This window comes from Elephantulus edwardii, unplaced genomic scaffold (genome assembly GCF_000299155.1).
Source record: "Elephantulus edwardii isolate Elephantulus edwardi_28Jun2011 unplaced genomic scaffold, EleEdw1.0 scaffold00299, whole genome shotgun sequence".
In the NCBI taxonomy this organism is placed as follows: Eukaryota; Metazoa; Chordata; class Mammalia; order Macroscelidea; family Macroscelididae; genus Elephantulus; species Elephantulus edwardii.
Window position 1 is genome coordinate 2,028,271 of NW_006400049.1, and position 21,430 is coordinate 2,049,700.

The window sequence follows — 21,430 nt, forward strand, 5'->3', positions numbered from 1 at the left end:
ACAAGCACTGTGGCATTTGGACAAGAACAAACTGGGAGGAGGGTAGAGAGAATAGTGCAACAATGAATGAGTGGAAGCCCAAATCTCTGTAAATGTTTATGAAAATTAATAAAATATAATTATAGAAAAAAAAAAGTACCACCATAAAAAAAAACAAAACATCTAATGCAATACAGCTACAGGGAACTGCTAGACATTCAATCTTTATTTAGAGGAAGCAGTGGGTATGATTATTTATGTCAGATGGAGCTTAGCTTAAAGCAGAGAATACTAGAAAGATTAGAGGCAGGAGTGGCATCCACTTCCTAAACAACATGCCTCCGGGAACTCTATGAACTTTGATAAATGTTGATAGTCATAGAAAGGCTTCAGGCCTTTTGTTCATGGGGTTGCTATGAGTTGTGCTCGACTTGAAGGCAATCAACAATAACAGCTAGAAAAATGTATAAGTGTATTTTATTGACTATGTATTCAGCTGTGTGGGCCATAATAAGTTCTGAGTAAAATTGGGAAGAATGGAATTTCCGTAGTACTTAATTATGCTCATGCAGATTTTGTACACAGACTATGAAACAGTTATTGGAGCAGAGCAAAGGACTGTCCTTTTACCATACCTACTCAATCTGTATTGTTAAGTGTCATCTAGTAGACTATGAGGCACAGTGATCTTATAAACGACAGATCTGAACCTAGCCCTATCATTCACTAAAATCATGAACTCTGCTATTCTCTCTATATGATGAATAAATAATCCAAAATGGATACATGAAGAAGAATGTGGCATCAGGATTCAAGGAAGACTCATCAACAATCTGTAGTATGCAGATAGTACAAATCTGCTTACTGAAAGGGAAGAGAACTTAAACTTACAGAAGAAAACCAAAGACTATGACCTTCAAAACGGGTTACAACTCAACTTAAGGAAAAATCAAAGCAAAATGTGCACATTGGACCAATAGAAAAACATGATGATAAATGCAGAAAAGATGGAAGTTAACAAAGATTTCATTTTACTTGAATCCACACTCAACAACCAGGGTAACAGTCAAGAAATAAAATGATGCTTGTAGTGCTGCCTAGCTAAGCCCTGCTCCTCCTAGAACTCCCTTGACTGGGCAGTAGTGACTGTACACCAGCATCGGTGCAGGCTGAATTACCACATCAGCCCACACGCTAGCCTGGCCACCACTGCCACCTGAACCTAATGAGGGATGAGAAGCTTGGCAATGGTGCTTTCTTTGAGGTCTACGGGTATGTGAAGACAATCTCTACATAGGAGTATGCCGAAAAAAATCATCAATACCATCAAGCTGTATGTACAGTATCACCAGAAACTACAATGTGAAGCATGAACATATTGTCTTTAGAAACATCAAAATATTGAGTGCCTCTATGAGTTGTTGTTGTTGTTGTTGTTATGTGCCATTGAGTCGCCTGTGACTCATAGTCACCCTATGTACAACAACCCTAAACCCTGCTCTATCCTGTGCCAATCTCATCGTCTCCGACACACTCATCCCGATTGCCCCAGTCACCGAATCAATCCATCTCCAACAGGGCCTTCCCCTCCTGCGCCTGCCCTCCACCCTTCCAAGCATGATGTCCTTATCCAAGGACCTGTATCTCCTTACAACATGCGAAAGTATATTAGACGGAGCCTCAGAATCCTTGCCTCCAAGGAGCAGCCTGGTTTAACCCTCTCCAGGATGAATCTGTTTTCTTAGCAGACCATGGCACTCTCATCACTCTTCTCCAACACCAAAGCTCAAAAGCATCAATTCTCCTTATATCGTCGCTGGTCATTGCCCAGCTCTCTAACGCATAACAAGTGATTGCAAAGACCATGGCCTGTACCAGACGCACCTTAGTCTCCAGAGACACATCGTTGTTCTTGAGTACTTTAGAGAGGTCCCTAACAGCAGACTTTTCCATTGCAATACATCTTTTAATTTCCTGGTGGAGCCAAACAGACTAAAGCTGTGCACAATCTCAATCTCTTCACCATCCACCCTGATGCTGCTAATTGGTCCAGAGGTGAGAATTTTTGTCTTCTTGACACTGAGCCTCGTTCCATATTGAAGGCTGCAGTCCCTGACCCTCAGCAACAAGCACTTCAGGTCCTCCTCAGATTCAGCAAGCAGAGTTATGTCATCTGCATAACAAAGATTGTTGGTAGACCTTCCACCAATTCTGATGCTGCATTTCTCCTCATAGATCCCAGCCTTCCTGATGATCTGTTCTGCAACAGGTTGAAAAGGTATGGAGATAGGACACATCCCTGGCATATGCCCTTCCCAATTTTGAACGACGCAGTGTTTCCTTGCTCTGTTCTGACGACTGCCTCTTGATTGAAGTATAAGTTTCGCATTAGCACGATCAAGTGTTCTGGGATTTCCATTATTCTCAGAGTCAGCCACAGTTTGTTATGGTCCACACAGTCAAACGCCTTTGCATCAATGAAGCACAGATAGACATTCCTCTGGTACTCCCTGCTTTCAGCCAAGATCCATATAACGTTATCTACAATATTGCTAGTACCACCTCCCCTTCTAAACCCAGTCTGGACTTCTGGCAGTTCTCTGCTGGTGTGCTGTTCCAGTTGTTTTTGAATAATCTTCAGTAGAATCTTGCTTGCATGTGAAATCAATGACATTGTTCTATAGTTTCTACACTCTTGGGTCACTCTTTTTTGGAATGGTAACAAATATACATCTCTTCCACTCAGTTGCCCAAGTAGTTGTTCTTCAGATTTCTTGGCACAACTTGGTGAGCACATTCAGGGCAGCATCTGTTAGCTGAAATGCTTCAATTGTTATACTATCTATTCCTGGGGCCTTATTTTTTTCTATTTCCTTCAAAGCAGCTTGAACTTCTTCCTTCATCACCATAGGCTCTTGCTCATATGTTGTTTCAGTAAATTCTTCTGTGTCTGCCAATTCCTTTCCATACAATAAGTCAGTATATTCTTTCCATCTTCTTTAGATACCTTCTGGATCATTTAATACTCTGCCTAAAGCATCCTTGATTATAGCATTTCAAGGTTTGAATTTGTTCTTCAGTTCTTTGAGCTTAAGAAATGCTGAGCGAGTGCAACCCTTTTGGTTTTCTTACTCAAGCTCCTTGCACATTTCATTGTAATATTTTACTTTGTCGTCCCACACTGCCTTTTGAAATCGTCTGTTCAGCTCTTCTTGAATTCTTCCTTGTGCTTTGGCTTCTCTGTGCTCCAATGCAATATTTAGAGTTTCTTCTGACATCAGGTTTCATTAATTCTCACTTGGTGTAGTGTTATGTGTCATCGAGTCAGTCACCTGTGACTCATACTAACCCTAGGCAAAATAATTCTGAGCCTTGCCCTGTCCTGAGCCAGTCTCACAGACTCTGACACACCTACCCTCCATTGACCCAGTTACTGTGTCAATCCATCTCATCCAGGGTCTTCCTCTCCTGCATAGTCCCTCCACCCTTCCAAGCATGATACACTTCTCCAAGGACTGATCTCACCTGGACACATGCGCAAAATATATGAAATGGGGCTTCAAAATCCTTGCCTCCAAGGAGAAATTTGTTTTCACCGTCTAAAAGACAAAGATCTGTTTGTTCTCTTGGCAGCTCATGGTATGTTCAATATCTTCTCTAGCACTGCGACCCTAAGGCATCAATTCTTCTTCTATCATCCTTAGTCATTGTCCAGCTCTCTGACACATAGGACATAACTGAGAAGAACATGACCTGTGTCTGATGCACCTCAGTTCCTAGATTGACATACTTGCTCTTTAGCACTTTGAAGAGGTCCCTGACATCATCTTTTGATTTCCTGACTGCTGGTACCAATAGTATTGATTGTGAAGATTGTGTTGATTGCCAACAACTGCAATCTCTTCTCTATATATCATCGTATTGTCAATTGACCCAACAGTAAGAATCTTTGCCTTCTTGATGTTGCGCTTCAATCCATCTTATTGAAGGTGACAGTCCTTGACCTTTGCCAGCAAACTCTTCTGGTCCTCCTCAGTTTCAACAAGCAAAGTTGTTTCATCTACATAATTAAAGTTGTTAATAAGTCTTCCTCCAATCCTGGTGCCACATTCCTCCTTACAAAGTTCAGCTTCCCAATTGATCTGTTTGGCATATAGACTGAACGCATCCCTGATGCACTGCTTTCCATATTTTGAACCATGCAGTGTTTCCTTGCTCTATTCTGACAACTGCTTCTTGGTCCAACTATAGGTTTCACATGAGCTTAGTCAAATATTCTGTGATTCCCATTTTTCTTAAAGTTAGCCACAATTTGTTGTGATTCACAGTCAAATGCCTTTGCATAGTCAATGAAACATAGATCATACTCCTCTGGTACTCTTTGATTTCAGCCAAGATCCACTTGGCATTGGCAATAACATCTCTAGTGCTACGGCCTCTTCTAAATCCAGCTTGTATTTCTGGTAGTTCTTTGTCAATGAACTGTTCAGTCGCTTTTGGATAATCTTCAGCATGATATTGCTTGCATGTGATATTTGTGATATTGTTTGATAATTTCCACACTCTGTTGGATCATATCATTTTGGAATGGGAAAAAATGTGAATCTTTTTCAGTCAGCTAGGCAGCTAGTTGTCCTCCAGATTTCTTGGCACAACCTGGTGAGCATGTCCTGGGCACTGTTTGCTTGTTGTGATGTGTCAACTAGTATTCCATCAATTCCTGGGGCCTTGTTTTTTGCCAATTCCTTCAGAGCAGTTTGAAATTCCTGCCTCATCACCACTGCTTCTTAATCATGTGTTGAGGAAATTCTTTTGAGTCAGCCAATTCTGTTTGGTATAGCAACTATGTGTACTTCTTCTATCTTCTTGTAATGCTTTCTGGATCATTCAATATTCTGCCCAGAGCATCTGTAAGTATTGTATTTGTCTTCAGTTCCTTCAGCTTAAGAAATTCCAAGTTTACAACAGCTCTGAAGCCTGTCTTGTACTAAGCCCTTCTCACTTACGCAGATACACCTAATCTCAATTTCCCGAGTTATTGTATCATTCCATATCATTCAGAGTCATCCTCTCCTCCCACCCTTCCTTCCAAGCATGATGTCCTTCTCCAAAGACTGGCCCCTCCTGACCACATGCCCAAAGTATGTGAGACAGAGCTTCAAAATCCTAGTCTCTAAGAAGGAATATGTTTTCACCCTCTCCAACTTCTAGGAGAATAAACAGGCTCATCCTGGAGAGGGTAAAACTGGGCTGCTCCTTGAAACCAAGGATTCTGAAGCTTTGTCTGACCTACTTTGGACATGTTGCAAGGAGCTACCAGTTCTTGGAGAGGGACATCATGTTTGAGAGGTTCGAGGGACAGCACAAGACAGGAAGACCCTTGATGAAATGGATTGATCCAATGATTGGGGTAATGGGAGTAGGTGTGTCAGAGACAGTGAGGTTGGCACAGGACAGAGCACTGTTTAGGGCTCTTGTACATAGGTCGCTATGAGCTGCAAGTCACTCGATGGCACGTAACAACAACAAGAAGACAGATCTATGTGTTTTCTTGGCAGTCCATGGTATGTTCAAGACTCTTCTCCTGCACCACAACTAAAAGGCATTAATTCTTCTTCTGTCTTCCTTAGTCATTTTCCAATTCTCTGATGCACAGCAAGTAATCACTAAAACCATGGCCTGGATCAGGTGCACCTCAGTCTCTAGACTGACATCGTTGCTTTTCAGTACTCTGGAGAGGTCTCTGACAGCAGATTTTCCCAATGCAATTCATATTTTGATTTCTTGGCTGATGATACCAAGAGTGTTGATTATGGAGCCAAACATGCTTTAAAGAGCCAAGCTCTATCTCTTCACCATCTATCATGATGCTCTCAACTGCCCTAGTGATGAGAATATCTGTCTTCTTGATGTTGAGCTTCAATCTATATGAAGACTACTATCCTTGACTTTATACAGCAAGAGCTTTAGGTCCTCCTCAGTTTGGGGAAGCAAAGTGTGTCATGTCCATAACATAGATTGTTGATGAGTCTTCCTCTATTCTTGATCTGTTCTGCATATAGACTGAAAAAAATATGGCTACAGGATGCATTCCTGACGTACACCTTTCCTCATTTTGAACCATTCTGTGTTTCCTTGCTCTGTTCTAAGGACTGCTTCCTGGTCCCAGTTCTTTGCTCATTTCATTAAAATGCGTTGTTATGTCTTTCTGAGCTGCCCTTTGAAATCTTCTATTTGTCTCCTTAACTTTCTGACTGCCTCCCTTGCTTTGGCTTTATAGAGCTCTAGTGCAATATTCAGAGTCCCTTCTGACATCCATCTCACTCTTTTCTTCCTCCTCTCTTTGTAATGACCTTGTGCATTCTTCATGGATGATATTCTTGATAATTTCTCATAGCTCATCTGGTCTTTGTTAATGAGTGTTCAAGGCTTTAAACCTGTGCCTGAGGTAGATAGATTTTTTTTTAAAAAAAAAATTTATGTTGGATAGAGTCAAGATAAAATTTTAGTTTCTGTGTTTTTTTTTAACTTAACCTTGCATATGAGTTATTGATAGTCTGCTCCATAATAGTCTGATATGAATATATAAATAATCTGATATTATCTGAATAGTCTGATATGAACTTGCATATGAGTAGTTTATAGTCTGTTCCACAATCAGCACTTGGCCTAGTTTTCACAGCTGCTCTTGAGCTTCTCCAACGATTCTTCCTACAGATGTAATCAATCTGATTCCTGTGCATACCATTAGGTGAAGTGTATGTGTAGAGTTGCAGTTTATGTCTCTTATGAAATGTATTTGAAATGAATAAATCATGGTACAAATTTCTATCATTCTATCTCCAGCTTCATTTCCGTCATCAAATCCATGTTTTTCACTACTGATCCTTCTTCCTGGTTCCTAATTTTTGCATTCCAGTCATTCATTATTATTCTGTATCTTGGTTACATGTTACTAGTGGAGAATTGCTTCAAGACAGAGAGTAGAATAGTAAGGGAGATGTCAATCATGATATATATCATATTTTGGGAAGTGTAAACTAAAACCACCAGAGTGGTTTTATGTACCAGCACCTAAAGCCTTAAAACCTCCTCCTGGCAAGTCAGTGCAAGGGTGGTGCTTCCCAGCTGGTGGATTTTGGCCTAGCCATCAAAATGTAGAGACTTGGTTGTCTTTCTTTGGAACCTCAGGTTAATTTTCCCCTGAGGTCTTGAGGAAAAATCTCTATGGAAAGCATGTGACCTCTGGGCCTGAAATACCATCCTATATATCCTCTTGATGAGATACCCTCCCTTCTAGGAACAGGATGAACACAAGCTGTATCAGTAGATCAAGGCTGTACCCTATGATTTGCCATCACTGAAGTGGGGCACAGTGACTCCTGAAGCCAAAGAATTGATCATGCTGACCATGAACCCAGCAAAGCACATTAAAGCTGACAAGTCTCTCAAGTACCCATCGGTCTACCAATGATATATTGTGGCATTTATGACACATCATCAGGAGATGGTGGAATGCTTAAACAAACCCAGAGGAAACTGAAGGGTGTCATCCTCATGACCATGCTTGTCTTCAGGAATTTTTCAGCTGGCAAAAGCCTATAGAAGAAGAAGTCAGATAGCAGTGTTAGAAGCCATAAACTATCATGGTGCACAACACCACAAACAGTTCAAGGTTCCACAGAGGCTGTAACACCACCACGGAAGATGAGGACCCTAAAAGTCAGATCACAGAATAGCTAATTGAGGCCATCAACAATGGGAATTCTGAGGCCTACAAGATTTGTGCACCTGGCCTTAATTCCTTTGAGCCTGAGACCCTTAGCAATGGGGTGGAAGAGATTGATATCCATGGTTTTATTTTAGGAATCTCTTCCCCAAGAACAGCAAGGCTATCCATACCACTATCCTGATCCTGACAATTCATGTACTGAGTGGATGCTGCTTGTCTCACACACATCTACCTCACCCCATGTATCAACAAGCAGGACCAACCTCTCACGGGCCAGTTAGAGGAGACTCTGGTATAACACCACCAGTATGGCAAGTGGCTCAGTGTCCACTGTCACTGCACAGGAGCCCCTGCCATGCCCCTGCAGTAAACTCAGCCACAGGGCATAGTAGGGGATCCCAAGTGGAAGTTAAATCTGTGAAGCCTGTGTCTCTGGAGGGCCTGAGTGACAGCAGAAGTCATGTTCACTTGAGATTTAAAACAAATTACAAAGTTACAAGAGCCAATATGCATTCCTGCATGCACCCTTCTCTCCCACTACCATGTGTTTTCTGCTACATGAAGGTAGTTTGTACAACTGAGGGGAAAAGATTGTTTTTAAAAACTAGAATCTTCATCATGATGCATTTTGAAACTACCTATAGCCCTTGGACTCTCACGAAGACAGGAATTTTTGTGAGGCCCATCCTGGCACAAGCAGTGAGCATATTTACCAGCCTGAAAGAGGCAAACTTATCCCCATGGATTCAAGGTGATCAGGCAAGAATTCTGACAGAGCTTAGAGGTCAGGATGTAATTGTAGCTCCTGTAGGGCCCTACCTACGTGTAAGAATAGACTTCTTCGAAACTTGCATGAATGCTTAGAAGGAGAGTGACAAGAACATCATCATGGCTGTCAGAACAGATTAAAAGAGTTTCCAGCCTGCTACATCAGATAAAATGCAAGGCCCTCAGATTAATGGCCCTGATGTCGCTGTACTGTTAGATGTAGTGCAGAAGGAAAGAGCACTGGTGCTGCAAAAGTGTGCTTGCAATGAAGCCGATGAGAAACCTCATGTTAGTCTGACATGCACTCATTGACTCATCCATTTCTACAGGATGCTCAATGCACATGGCCCCTGATATCTAGGCCTGAGCCTTAGCCAGGATTGAGGTAGGGTTGCCCTTTTGTTTTATGTTTGTTTTCTTTTTTTTTAATTTAGGTTGTTTATTTTTCATTTCCATGAACATCTACAGAGAATTTGGAATTCCATTCATTCATTGTTGCACCCTTCTCCCCGCATAAACCTCTCCCCCTCCCCCCAGCCCTTTTGCTCCTCTCCTTGAAAAGCAAAAGAAAAACTCCCTCATTGGTACACAATCCCCCATGCACCTCCCCAAACCCCACCCTTACCCCCAAATATAATCCACTCTGCAACCCTCATTGCATACTCCTACGATAAAAATAATGCCCTAAAATATAATACTTTTAGACTATTCTCTCCCCCATAGACGTCAATGCCGTAAACATATTTCATCCAGTTTTTCTCAGTCTTACCCCCACCCCAATGCCAGCCTCATTCTACAACAGTGGCACCATATAGCATTTGTCCCTCTGTGACTGAGATACCTCACTTAGCATAATGTCCTCCAGGGTCACCCTTTTTGAATAATATTGCATGAGTTCCTTGTTTTTCAATGCAGCATAGTATTCCATTCTGCGAATATACCACAGCTTCTCTACCCATTCGTTTGTTGATGGGCATTTAGGCTGTTTCCAACTCCTTGCTATTGTAAACAAAGCCGTGATAAACATGGATATACATATATCTACTTGGATGTCATTTATGGTCTCTTTACGGTATATTCCCAGTAGTGGAATTGCTGGGTCAAATGGTATCTTTATTTGCAACTTTTTGAGAAAGCGCCACAATGCTTTCCACAGTCGTTGCACCATTTTACAGTCCCGCCAACAGTGAATAAGGGTTCCAGTCTCTCCACAACCTCGCCAGCATTTGTTATTTGCTGTTCTGTTAAATTTTGCTAGTCTTACTGGAGTGAGATGATATCTACCCGGCTCGCGCCAGCTCTGAACTTTGGGAGTGGCCAAGGTGCCGTGCGCAGACGCAGTGGACGGTGGGAGTGGACTTGAATCGGGACACAGCTCTGTTTGTTTTCTTATAACTGAGCAAGAAGAGAGCCAGGCCCTGGTGAAGCCTGTCCTTGTTGTGTTTGGTAGTTCTATTTCTATGTTGACATGCACCCCCTTTGCTTTTTTTATGGTGTTGATCTCCTTGCTGACTCTCATTTGAACATGGACACTCTGCCAAGGCCCCTGTGGGGGGTGGGAGGTGCAGGCAGTGGGGTTAGAGACAGTGGTTGTTTCTATGAATTTACACTGCCTACAGAGTTGCCTCCCTTTTACTTTGCTACATGTCCATATCTGTTTCTGAGACTGACCTGACTACTGTGGCTAGAAGAACAGATGTTCTCTAATAAGAAGCCTCCTTCACTGACAAACTCGTGTATAGACTTACTGCTGTACAATCGGCATGGGCATCATCCCACTCTTATTTGTATGCCTGTAAAAGGGCCATCCAGAGACAGGACTCCTGCATTCACTATACAAATACATTCTTTGAACACACTTAGTGTTCAAGGAGTTCCATTCCAGGTGGGAAACACCTATGTTTTAAGCAGAGAGCAGAGAAGTTACTGGAGGAGCAACTAGTCATGCCCTTGGTTTCCTCAAAACGAGTACTCAGAGTTGTCTGCACAGATATCTGGACTTTAGAGGTGGGTAGACTCCAGCTCCCAGACTTGTCTCCAGGAGGCACAGGAGCTGAGAGAAGAAACAGAGCCACAGGTTTCCCTTGGAGTCAACTGAGATGAAAACAGACTCACAAGTGCTAGCGCTTGCATTAGGCCAGGCTCCTTCATGCACATGAGTACTTCATGCGTGCCCCAGCCCCTCAGCTCTGTACCTGAGCTATCTAGCAGGCTGCAGAGACAGTATGCAATCACCTTACCATGACAATTGGTTTTGTTGGCTTGAGGACAAATGGTCCTAAGATTCATTGAAGCCCAAGCCAAAGGTGGGTGACTACTCTGTGGCCCTCAGGCTTGCCTTTAATTGTTTTTGGTGAAACACTCTTCTAGATAGTGTAACCCTGGTATGTCCACTTGCTGTACAGAGGTAACTCATGTTCGTTGTGAAGCCAAACACTGTGACACTTATGAGTCAAATGCAAGAATGGTTACGCATGGCGGACAGTGTTTGGTGGTGCTCCCCAATTAAAACAAGCTTGGAAGCAGGAGTCGCATTCATTTCCATAATAGCTTGCCTCTGGAAACCCTATGAACCTGGAGAAAGGACGAAAGTTATACAGGTGTCCAAGATTTTTGTTCATAGGGTCGCTGAGTCGCCTACGACTTGACAGTACTTAACAACAACAACATAGCTTCATATGACTGCTCTAGTCAACCTTCTACTTAGCATTCTTACTCTACTTTTGGAGCTAATGTCAGCAACAACAGGCAAAGACTATTCTTAAAAATCACCTTTAAACCAGGATATGGAACAGGTTTATAGCAGAAATTTTGCATGACGACATGTTGTTGTTATGTGCCATCAAGTCACCTGTGACTCACAGCAACCCTATGTACATTAATTCTGAAAGCTGCCCTATCCTGCACCAATCTCCTCGTCTCCAACAGGCCTAACCCCACTTCTCAAGTCACTGAGTCAATCCTTCTCATCCTGGATCTTCCTCTCCTGCGCTGTTCTCCATCCTCCCAAGTAAACTTTTAAAATTATTTCTATTATGACATAGAAATAATTTATAAAAGTGTTGTTCTGAATGTTAGTAGAACTTTTACTTTTCTTATAATGAAACCTAAGACTGAAGATAGTTAACAATATAACCTTTAAACAAACAAGCAAAAAAATAAAATGATATTTCTTTTCTTTTTCAAAACCAAGGCTTTATAGTGGAGTGGACTTGGGGTGGAGGGATTGTTAACAATGAAAGAATATTTCTTTTACTTGTCAAAGAGAAGAGAGAAATGGGGGGGGGCAGGGAGAAAAGTGCAAAAATGAATGAATGGAAATCCAAAGTCTCTGTAAACTTTCATTAAATTAATTTTAAAAAAAGATATATTCCAATAGGTAAATCTTCTCCTAGTACCTCTTTAGAGTGCTAAAGAATTAGGATGTCAGCTTAAAGACTAAGGAATGCCTGACCCAAGTCATGGTATTTTCAATTGCTTACACATGTGAAAGGTAGCTCTGGTGGGTGGTTGCAATCTCCTCCTGGGTAATTTTCACCCAGTGAAAGCTCAACTATGGGTCAGTTCAGACCTGATGAGTGAGTTGGTGTGCATGTCAAAGCTTAAGGAAGGCTGACAAAGAATTGGTATTTTTTTTTCACATGAGTAATGATTTTATTATTATTAATTTCAATGAACATTTACAGAGATTGTGGATTTCCATTCATTCATTGTTGCACTTTTCTCCCTGCCCACCCCACCCCCACCCCCAGTTCACTCTCCTTTAAAAGCAAAAGAAAAATTCCTTATTTGGTATACAATCCCCCCGCACCCTCCCACCCTCACCACGAGTATACTCCACTCTGCAACCCTCATTCCAAACTCTTATGATAATCATAATTGGTGTTTTTTAATTATAATATTGGCAACATATATTAATTATATCATCACGAATTGGACCAATAACTGAAACAATGAATATAAATATAGTAGGCATTGCAAGGATGATGCAATGTCAAACAGTATTTTGCTATATTTGTTACGCAGTATTGTTATGAGTAAGGGCCAACAAGAAACTGTCTAACAACAGATTTTACCCACGATTCTGATCTCAGTTTGTTGTACAGTGGTAGATAAAGTATTAGTATGCTGTTGGGAAACCATGTCCAAGTATTTCAAGTATCAACACAGGCTTCAGAAGAGCTTCTAAAGTAAAACTAAGAAGAAAAGATTAGTAATTTATTTCTAAAAATCAACAACGGAAATATGAGTCACAGAAAGTATTATTCAATGCAGTCCTGATATATGAGTCCTCTATGTTGAGAGGCACTACACAATAATCAAACAGTGACTCAAATAGAGCAAAGACCATAAAGATGGCAGAGGATCAGGCAATATTTAGTTCTGTTATTCATAAGTTTACCACAAGTTGGAGCATACTGGACAGTACAGCAATTATTATCAATACATTTAATTGGCAGAAGTGAGTGAATAAAAAGTGGGTAGGGAATTCTAGGATTATGACAGCAAGAGAAACACAATTTTTAATATTCCCAGGTCTCCAAATGAGAACAACCAGAGTAACCTGCAGTATAATCAAAATCTATGGACATTTTTTTTTCAAAAATGAGGGGTATGTATCAGAGATAAAAACTCCTGATGAAATGGAATGACTCTGTGACTGGGGTAATGGGGGTAGGTTTGTCAGAGACAATAAGATTGGCTCAGGATAGAGCAGGGTTCAGAGCTGTTGTACACAGAGTCGCTATGAGTCGCAAGTGACTCACAGCACATAACAACAACAACAGCATGTATTATGTAATTCCAAAGTTTAAGTGTGGATTTTGTCTGCTAGCTGCTATGAAGCCTGCCTAGGACCAGCACATGGTAGAAAGAAATACAGAAAATCAATAAGAGAACTAAAAGGATGGGTAGATGGGAGTTTGGGTCATTTCTTGAGGATGCAGAGTCAAAAGACATTCCTAACCAACCTGAAACAAAAAGACAAGGATGCATATCAATACCACAGTTTTCCTTTAACAGATTAGAATGCTAATATTGTAGGTCTTCCTTAAGTGCATATGAATATTATCCTGTCACTCATAACATTGTATTTCAGGATTGAACTTGAAATTGACTTTTTTATTATGAACACCATTCTTCTGTTTTTCATTCCCACCATATATACTATATGATTATCTGATTCAAACTGGCCAAAACCGGTGCATCTCATCTCACTAATTCCCAGTATGTTTACAGTCATGTTTTCCATTTCATTTTTGACAATTTCTCATTTTCCAACCTTCAAATTATGTACAGTCCATGTTCCAACTATTAAACAATGTTTGACATTATTTTTCCTCATTTCAATTGACTTCCAATCTGGGCTCTCCCACTACACCACTACAACTATCCTTGTTCTGAAGTTTTCATAGGTTTTCAAAGGTTTGTTATTTAAGAAGTGAATGGTCACTTCTAGTCTGCTTCCTAGTCTGTCTTGATATGGGAGATCTACTAAATTTGTCCACCATGGGTAACTGCTATGGCATTTGACACACCACTGGCACACCACTGCTTTCATTATCACAGCAGCCACAAGTTATCTTGGTGCAGCAAACTGACAGACAAAGTGCTGTACGACTTAGAACAATGTTCTCCCAAAACACAAGCAGCTGCCAATTTAATTGGTAACTCTAATAGCAAATTAATCTTCACACCAGGCCCATAAGCTTCAAGCCTGCGGGACTAATTAACTGTTGACTATCAAAGGCTCTCCCATCAAGTCCTGACTGGTCTAAATAAGAGGATTTCAGCCTACAACTGATTGTTTACTAAATCAAAACAACCAATCCGCTTACACCTGATTTTTCACTAAATCAAAATGACCAATAGATTAAATCTAATTGTTAACTAAATGTACTAAATGTACTGCATCTCAATGTCAAGGGAGGAAAAAAGATTATTAACACTGAACTGATAGACAGCACAATGAATAGAGAAGAGATTGAAACTGTCAATAACTTCATCTTAATTGGATTGACAATTAACACACTTGGCACCAGCAGTCAGAAAACGAGACACATTGCACTGGAAAAATCTGCAGTTAGGGATCTCTCCAAATTATTGAGGAGTAATGATGTCAGTTTGAGGACTAAGATGCCTATGATCCAGACCATAGGCTTTGGGGTCACTTGCTATGCATCTGAGAGCAGGATAATGAGTGATAATGTCTTTGAGTTGTGCTGTTGGAGAAGAGCACTAAAATATTCCATGGACAGACAAGAGAACAAACAAACATGTCTTGGAGAGGGCGCAGCGGGAGTGCTCTTTAGAGGGAAAATGATGATGCGTCATCTCATATACTTTGGGCACATTTCTAGCATGGGCTATTCCTTGGAGAGGAACATAATTCTTGAAAGTGAAGTAGGTCAGCAAAGGAGAAGAAGACCTTCAACCAGATGGATTGACACATTGACTTCTACAATGGGTTCTAGTGTGTAAGCAACTGTGAAGATGGCATAGGATAGGAGAGGGTTCATATCTGTTGTTCATAGGTTTTCCATGAGTCGTTCTTGTCTCAACAGCATCCAACAATAACAGCAACGACAACAATAACACTGTAGGGCAAGCAAATGGTTCAAAATTTAGAGAGTGAAAAGTGCCAGAAAGAAGAAACAAGAAGTAGTGAGTTAATCACATAAGTTGCTTGTTAACTATTGTTTGAAGAGCTCAGCTTTACCAAAGTTCAGAATTTATTATTATTTATATTTTGAGAGAGTAAATATTTTTAGCTTTGCAGGGCAAGGTTGGAACTACTCAACCAACATAAACATGTACTGCCAATAACTAAATAAGTGAGCACGATGTGTTTTCATAAAGGCTTATTTACAAAACCCAGCAGAATGCCAATGGTTTTCCCTTCCTGGACTAGATGCTTGGACAGACAGCTGAAGGCTTCACTGAATGGCGAAAGGTACACTGACTACAGATGGTTGAGTCCCTGGGGGCTGTGAATGCAGAAGGAGAGTCTATATTTTCTTGCAAACCTTTCTGTAAGGAACATTGCCAATTGTTTGTGAAAACTATAATGACATTCTCAGAAAAAACATTCATGTAATAAAAAATGATTCCTAATAGAAAAGAATGGGAGTCCCAGAAAACTTGATGGTGCTCATATGAAACCCACACCTGGGCTAGGAAGCACTACTCAAAACAAAACAAACACTGCACAGTTCAAAATAAGGAAAGAAGTATATCAGGGATGTGTCCTGTCTCCATACCTTTGCAATCTGTATGTAGAACAAATCATTAGGAAGGCTATGCTTTATGAGGAAGATGAAGGCTGAATTATACACATGATACAACCCTGTTTGCCAAATCTGAAAAGGGCCTGAAGTATTTGCTACAGAAGTTCAAGGACTGTAGTTTTCAATATGAATTGAAGCTCAACATCAAAAAGACAAAGATTGTCATCACTAGGCCAATTGGCAGAACTATGACAGATGGAGAAGAGACTGAGGTTATTGACAATTTAAGCTGGCTTGATTCCACATTCAACACTCTTAGAACCAGCAGTCAGGAAATCAAAATAGGAATTGCACTCGGGAAATGTGCTATCAGAGATCTCTCCAATGTGTTGGAGAATAACTATGTCGGTCTGGAGACTAAAGTGCACCTGATCCAGGCCATGGTTTTCACAGTTAGTTGCTATGTGTCAGATAGCTGGACAATGACTAAGGATGCTAGAAGAAGATTAAATATCTTTGAGTTGTGTTGCTGGAAAACAGTACTGCACAAACCATGGACCACCAGGAGAACAAACAAATCTGTCTTGGAAAGGAAGAAACCAAGTTCCTCCTTGGAGGCAAGGATTTTGAAGCTTCTTCTCACCTACCTGTGGCACATGGCCAGGAAGGACCCATCCTTGGAGAAGGACACCATGTTTGGAGGGGTGGAAGAACAGCACAGGAGAGGAAGACCCCAGATGAGATGGAATGACACAGTAACTGGGTTAATAAGCATAGGCATGTTAGAGATGGCGAGACTGACACAGGATAGGACAAGGTTCAGAGCTATTGTACAAAAGGTCAATTATAAGTGCCAGATGACTCAATGATACATAACAGTAACAACAGAGCAAACAGTAATAAAGAAGGGTATAGAGGCATAGGGTTTGGCGGTGGAGAAGAGTATTGGGGGTACCATGGACTGCTAATAAAACAAACAGATTCATCTTGAAGAGGGTTAAACCGGGCTACTCCTTGGAGGTAAGGATTCTTAGGCTTCCTCTGACATACTCTGGTCATGTTGTAAGGAGAGGCTGGTCCTTGGAGAGGGACATTATGCTTGGGAGGGTGGAGGGCAGGCACAGGAGGGGAAGACCCTCTATGAGGTGGACTGATTCAGTGACTGGGGTAATCAGATGGGTGTATTGGAGACAGTGAGATTGGCACAGGACAAAGCAGAGTTTAGGGCTGTTGTACATAGGGTTGCTACAAGTTGCAAGTGACTTGATAGCACATAACAACATAGAGGCATGGGGAAGGATTATAAAACTGTAAGAAGAGCAACTAATTTTTTTAAACGAAACTTCTAAAAGAAATGAAATTAATATATTTTAAACAGTATAAAGGTAAGAAGTCTATTCCCTCTCACCTAGAGACAAATAATAAACTACCTCTGAAGATAAAAACAGAAGAAAAAAAAACAAGAAAAAGGCAGAGTTTCTAGCAGAAATATATCCATTTTTAAGGTTTGGGTTTTTTTGCTTTAGTTTTTCATTTGTTTATACCATTTTAATTTACTTTGGTCAATTCAAGTAAAAGTGATGGTATAAATGCTTATTACTGATAGCAATAAGATCTGTAGTCTCTAAACATTTTGGATCCTGATTTCCTACCAAAAAATTATTCTTAGGCACACATTCTCAATAAGTGTATATAAATATATAAATTACATACATATATACACACACAAACTTGATAGATAGATATAGATAGATAGATAGATAGATAGATAGATAGATAGATAGTTAGATAGATAGATAGATAGATATTATACATAGATATACACACTCTACTACTACTGAATCATGTGTTAGGTAGTATAAAATACTGATGAACAAAAAACTTTAATGGTTAAAGAAATGTATATATGGAAATTTCAGAGTTCTGTTTATATTCTCCAGTAGATTAAAATTATTTGCTACATTCCTTTGGATACATATATCTCTCTTTGGTGAACACAAACTCAATTTTAAATGTTTTTTTTTTAAATTTAAACTGTCTAAAAATCACTTGGAAAATAATACTTATAATTGTAGATCTCTACAGAGATCTCACAGAGACTGTTTCAGTATATTGATGCTCAGGCCTACGCATCTGCCGCTTTTAATAAGATTCCCACATGACACAGATGCAGAGAGTATGAGTCAAAAATTTTGAGATAACTTTTATCTGTATTATATTCCTGAGTTCTCTTACGTTGTTGTTAAATACTGTCGAGTCATAGGCAACTCAAAGTGACCCTATGAACGAAAGACCTGGACACTCATATAACTTTCATCCCTTCTCCAGGTTCATAAGGTTTCCAGAGGCAAGCTATTTCAGAAGTGGATGCCACTCCTGCTTCCAAGCTTGTTTTAATCAGGGAGCTCTACCAAACATTGTCCGCCATGGGTAACCATTCTCGTATTTGACATAGTGTCACAATATTCAGCTTCACAGCCACCACGAGTTACTTTTCTGTTTTATAAAAAGTACTTGATATTATATGCATGATTATGCCCATGGGATGGAAGAAGTTATGAGGATTAGTCTTGAAAAGGCACCTATGTGAACTGTTTTACAAAAGTTCAATCACAGCACAGGCATTAACTCTAGTAATAGTCATTCTTGATCTACCATTTATTATATATATGTCCCTTTGAAATCATGAAGGAGAAAAATGAACCATCTGTCTCTGATGGTTCAGTGTTTGATATAGCTACTACTGGGAGAAAACCCAGAATTTTTACAATATATAGGGAAGAAGGGGTAGGTGTTACAATGGCCTGTTTTTAATAATCCTTATGGCTTTCTGCTTTAACTACATACCTCTTTTATTTTTGTAATATTCTATGTTTAGTAGCAATCATCTGATCGGAGTATTGGCATTGAATAAGTGTTACTGAAATACATACCATTCATTATTATTTTGGTTACTTTGTAATATCTTTCTTAGTGTTTATGCTTAATGATATGGGCAGAAGAATATTGAATGATCCAGGAAGCACCAAAAGAAAATGGAAGGAGCACACAGAGTCATTGTACCAAAAATAATTGGCCAGCACAGAAGTATTTAATGAAACAACTATGCTCAAAAAGCAATGATGATGAAGGAGAAGGTTCAAACTACTCTGAAGGAATTGGCAAAAAGCAAGGCCCCAGGAATTAATGGACTACCAACTGACATATTTAAACAAACACATGTTGCCCTTGACATACTCACCAGGCTGTGACAAGAAATCTGCGGGACAACCACCTGGCTAACTGACTGGAAGAGATCTATATTTATTCTCATTAAAAAAAATATAATCCAACAGAGAGTGGAAATTATATAATAATGTCACTAGTATCATAAGCAAGCAAAATCTTGTTGAAGATTGACCAAAAATAAAAGAGAACTGCCAGAAATATAAGTTGGGTTTAAAAGAGGCTATGGCACTAAGTACATCATTGCCAATGTCAGATTGATCATGGCTGAAAGCAAAGAATATCAGAGAAATGTCTATGTTTTATTGACTATGCAGAGGCAATTGACTATGTGGATCACAACAAATTGTGCCTAATGTTGAGAACATGACTCCCAGAACACCTGTTTGTGTGAATCCTACACTGTTATCAAAGGGCAGTCATCATAACAGAGCAAGGAAGCACTTCATAGTCCAGAATGAGGTAAGAAATGTTTCAGGAATGTGTTCTGTCTCCATACCTTTTCCACCTTTATGCAGAAGAGATCATTTGAGAGGCTAGGCTTTATTAGGAGGAATGTGGCATTAGGATTGAAGGAAGACTCATCAAGAATTTGTGGTATGCAGATGACACAACCTTACTTGTTGGAACTGAAAAGGCCTTGAAGCATTTGCTGCAGAGGGTCAAAGATTATAGTTTGTAATATGGACTGAAGCCCAACATCAAGAAAATCAAGATTCTCACCACTGGGCTAGTTGGCAGCACCATGATGATAAAGATGAAATTGAGATTGTTCAAATTTCAGCTTGCTCACTTCCACAAGCAATACTCTTGGCACCAGAAGTAAAATTTGCTGTCAAGGACCTCTCCCAAGTGCTGAAGAGCAAGGTTATCAGTGTAGAGACTACGATGCATCTATCTGATTCAGGCCTTGGCCTTCGTAATTACTTGTTATGCATCCGAGAGCTGGACCACGACCAAGGATGTCAGAGAATGAATCCCTTTGAGTTGCGGTGCTGTAGAAGAGCACAGAACACACCATGGACAGCCGAGAGAACGAATGTGCCCTGGAAAGGGTGAAACCAAGCTGCTCCTGGGAGGCAAGGATTTTGAGACTCTGTCTCACATATTTTGAGCACATAACCAGGAGGGACCAGTCTTTGTAGAAGGATATCATCTTTGGAAGGGTCAAGGAACAGCACAGGAGAGGAAGACCTTGGATAAGATACATTGACAAAATCACTGGTGTAATGGGGTTTGGTGTGTTAGAGACAGTAAGATTGGCCCAAAATAGAGCAGGATTCAGAGCTATTGTACACAAGGTCACTGTGAGTCGCAGTCAACTTGCTGCCACATAATAACAAATGTTTGATCTAATAAACTGAATTATTTCGTAATGAAATACAAATCTCAAAATGACATCTTTAAGTATATATTTTTGTTTCTCTATTTTTTGTCTACCTATTAACAAGCCATTTGGTTACTAATCATACCCTTTTCTGAAAGGGATGGTTATACTTGATAAAGGAATTACACAACTTTCCAAATAAGGTGATTTAAGCGTATAGTAGAAAAATATGCAATGAATGACGGCTTAGAGATAGGGCTCTCTCAGAGTAATCCCAACTATATTGCCAGATGTTTAAACCAGTATAGGTAGGTTAATAATACTGAACCTCATTTCCCACAACCACAGAATGACAAAGACATTCTCTTTTCATAGGGCTCATTAGAGAATAAATGAAGTAACACAGATACAAGATCTATGTAGAACCTTCCTCAGATACTGCAAATGGTCTTTTGTCACCTCAGCACTAGGGATACAGTGAAAGTGGCTATTGTTATTGTTGCTGCTACTGTTATTATTGCTGTTGCTGTTCTTGGCTAGGAAAGAGATAGAGACTCACAACATCAATTTTACCAGCTGTAAATCAGACTGTGTTTTCAGGGTAAATTTGAACATTTATGTCACTGGTTTTCAAATGCACTGATTTGCACCCTAGAGGACATTTCATAATTTTGCAGATATTTTCTGTTGTGACAAGAGTCAGAGGTTCATAAGAAGACTGTATCACGGATATCCAGTTTCAATGAATAAAAGAGGCAAGGAATGTTACCTTGAGTATATTTACATTTATACTCAAGTATGATGTTGCTGTTGTTGATTTCTGTCGAGTTGAGCACGACTCATAGCAACCCTAAGAACAAAAGACCAGAAGCCTTTCTATAACTACAGTTGTTTCTCCAAGTTCATAGAGTTTCCAGAGGCATGTGGTTTAGGAAGTGTATGCCACTCCTGCTTCTAAACTTCTCTTAAACTAGGTGCTCCACCAAACACTGTCCACCATGGGCGACCATTATGGCACTTGAGACCCCAAGGGCACAAGGTTCAGCATACCCAGATTACCTCAGAACAACAAATTGACAGATGAGTGCTGTGTGACTTAGAAGAATGTTCCTCCAAATATAATAATAAAGGATTAAAATATAATCCCATAGACTCAACTACTTTTAAATACAA

The 21,430-nt window shown here is 40.1% G+C and overlaps 1 protein-coding gene and 1 pseudogene across 1 annotated transcript in view; one reads left to right on the forward strand and one right to left on the reverse strand.

Moving 5' to 3' along the window:
• Nucleotides 1–21,430, reverse strand: part of KCTD8 (potassium channel tetramerization domain containing 8) — a 532,218-nt gene that overhangs the window by 428,491 nt on the left and 82,297 nt on the right. The window lies entirely within an intron of this gene.
• Nucleotides 6,925–7,722, forward strand: LOC102868906 (annotated as a pseudogene).